The sequence below is a fragment of the Athene cunicularia genome (genome assembly GCF_003259725.1).
Source record: "Athene cunicularia isolate RWA chromosome 1 unlocalized genomic scaffold, athCun1 chr1_part1, whole genome shotgun sequence".
NCBI lineage: Eukaryota > Metazoa > Chordata > Aves > Strigiformes > Strigidae > Athene > Athene cunicularia.
The window spans coordinates 121,187,648-121,191,076 of NW_020799091.1; positions in this window are offsets into that span (position 1 = coordinate 121,187,648).

The following is a 3,429-nucleotide window of genomic DNA, read 5'->3' on the forward strand; positions in this document are numbered from 1 at the left end:
CCGGGGCTCCCTCGGGTACCGGGGAGGGCCGAGCCCCGCAGGCCCGCGGCACTGCTGGCGAGACCGGGAAAGAGCCCCTCGGGGGCCCGGCCGGGCACCGCGGACGGGCTGATGCCGGGGGCAGGGTAAAGGCCTCGGTGTCCCCAAAACGGGGTGAAAGAACTTACCGGCACCGATTTGGTGCGGATAAGCGGACGCTCCTTTATGAACGGCCGCGTGCGCATGGGAGTCGTCCTGAAGGGAAGCTGCTACCAGTATACTTGAAATTGCTAATGGACAGGGACCTGTAAAATAAGCATTTAGTTCTAACGTTAGACATCACTTGTGTTTTACTAGCTTTTTTTTTTTTTTCCTGTATTTTTCCTGTATTTCACTATAATGTATATAATTTAATTTATACATTTTCCTAACTACCCTCTCTAGTCGTTACCCTGTTACACACTTATAAGATGTTTTGAAACCTTTAACTCCTTGCCTAGTAAAGGTAAGACAGACCCCAGACAGTCTGAAAAACTCCCTGAGTACATCCCTCATGGCAGGAACCTAAAGAAAACAAGGGGCTAAGAAGACGCCGGTGTCAAGAGAAGTGACTGAAAGCTGATCTAAACTAACCTCCTTGGAACAAACAGGAGCTGAAGGATGGATGAAGTAACTCTGACCAGAGATGGACACAAGAAACCTTAAGCTCACTAATGGACATTGTGAGAAAGGCTGTGGGGACCCCTAAGGAGGGGAGAAGACCCTCACTATTTTTACTATGCAGGCTCAGACTATGTAAATGACTTCTAAGAACTCATTAGCACACGACTGCTTCTTCTAAGAAATCTTGATGCATATGTATGCTTTTTGTGTATATTATAGAGTTAGGAAGCGTGGCACTTAGAGTGGAGTGATCCCCAGTGCTACCCAGCACTGTGAATAAAGAATCCCTGCTGAACAGTCACACCCTGTTCTGACTGTGTAGTGAAGCTCTTTGTTTCAGTCTCACCAACAACGCACCCCTAACTCTTGTAACATGCGGATTATATTGGATACAGTCATATATGTTAATCAAGTTCTCATACATAAACATGCTTATTCCTGTAACTCATTTTCATATTCCCACCTCTTCCTGGTCATGAGTTGGGGGCTGCTTTTGTGACAACCACAGACCTAAAAGAAAGACCCTCCAGTGCCCTTGACTCAAGGACTTTGGCTCACATTACAATTTTAACATGCTTCGAGGCCTTTTCACAATGCAGCTTTTAAAACACCTGGTCTACAGGGCAATAAATAATCCTCACCAAGTACCTCGTCTAGCAGTGGAACTGGTTGTATGGCTACTTTAAACAACATCTCTATGACTACATTACACCACTATCTTTTATAAAAAACAGTATTTCTGTGAGATTTTAGTTCTAATCATTCATTATCAAAATCACCAAGAATCATCATCTCAAATTAATAACAAATCAGTAACAGTAACATCCCAGAAGACTCCACCCAGCTGTGACCCCTCAGCCATGGTGGGATGCGTTGCTGGGACCCCAAGGCACGCTGGCCTGGACACCTCTACAAAGCCCAGGGCCTGGCTCTTGACACACTGCATTCCCCAGATGTTATAAGTAAGAAGGGAAAAAAACATAAATTATGAGTGTTTCACACTTTCTAAACCTTGCAGTGCTTTAGGGTGTGCTTTGGGAGTTTGGGCTGTTCCGAGCCAGTGCAGCAGCTGAGGTTCCCTGTGATGTGCTGTGGCAGCAGGAGTTCTTCAGGGGATGAGCTCCGCCACTGTCCGTGTGACTGTCCCCTCCCATCACACACACACACACACACAGAGCCCAGAGTGAAAAAAAAAAAAAGCTGAGGACCTTACTTCACAGAATCAGAATCCCAGAGTCATTCAGGTTGGAAAAGCCCCTTGGGATCATCAAGTCCAACCCTCAGCCTGACTCTACAAAGTTCTCCCCTACACCCATCCCCCAACAGCTCATCCAAACGACCCTTAAACACACCCAGGGATGGTGACTCCACCCCTCCCTGGGCAGCCTATTCCACTCTCTGACCACTCTTTCTGGGAAATATTTTCTCCTCATGTCCAGTCTGACCCTCCCCTGTTGCAGTCTAAAGCTGTTCCCTCTTGTTCTGTCACTAATCACCTGTGAGAAGAGAGTGATGAGGTCTCCCCTCAGCCTTCTCCTCCTCACACCAAACAGCCCCAGCTCCTTCAATGGCTCCTCACAGGATTTATTCCCCAGGCCCTTCCCCAGCCTCGTTGCCCTCCTCTGCCCTCGCTCCAGCCCCTTGAGATCTCTCTCGTATTGAGGTGCCCAAAACTGGACACAACACTCCAGGTGTGGCCTCCCCATTGCAGAGCACAGGGGGACTGTCACCTCCCTGCTTCTGCTGGTCACACTATTGCTGATACAAGCCAGGATGCCGTTGGCTTTCTTGGCCACCCAGGCACACTGCTGGCTCATGTTCAGCTGCTTGTCAATGAGAACCCCCCAGATCCTTCTCTCCCAGACAGCTCCAGCCACTCCTCCCCAAGCCTGTAGCCATGCAGGGGGTTGTTGTGGCCCAAAGGCAGGACCTGGCACTTGGCCTTGTTGAAGCTCATCCCGTTGACGTTGGCCACTGATCCAATCTATCCAGGTCTCTCTATAGACCCTCCCTGTCCTCATGCAGATCAACACTCTAACTTCCCTTGGTGTCATCTGCGAACTCACTGATGACACACTCCATGTCCTTATCAAGATCATCAGTAAAGATGTTGAACAGAAATGGTCCCAACACCGAGCCCTGAGGTCACCACTTGTGACCGGCTGCCAGCTGGATTTATCTCCACTGACCACCACTCCCTCGGACCGTCCATCCAGCCAGTGCTTGATGCAGCAGACTGTTCACTCATCCAGGCCATGGGCAGCCAGTTTTTCTATGAGAATTCTACGGGGAACTGTGTCAAATGCTTTTCGAAATTAGCAATTTGTATCAGTGTGTTGAACAAGGAAGGGCCTTGCTGCCCTTACCCTGGGTGCCTGCCTGGCCTGTCTGGTCCCTCCCTCCATTGCTCCCAGCTCCAGCTGTTGGGATTTGCTGTGACAGGGCCAAAGGGTCCAGGCCAGGCAGGAGTGGGGCCTGTGGTGGATGCAGGTGCCCCGTGGAGTTGGTTGCTGTAATGTATTAGTGCTCCCAGAACAGTTTCCCATCAAATGGACTGAATTTTTGTGGTCTTCTGTGAGTTCTTCTCTCCTGAGTATAAAACATTATTTCCTGCCTCCTTCCTTCTCTGCCTGAAGTTGAATGTACTCTTACCTGCCAACACTGGTATTCCAATTAATATATTCTTTAGAAACAATGGAGAAATTAAGCATGATGTTGGAGCTGTCTTCTCTTTAGATTCCTTTATTGTTGTATACCTTCCATTTTCTTTCAAGGAGCCTGACACAA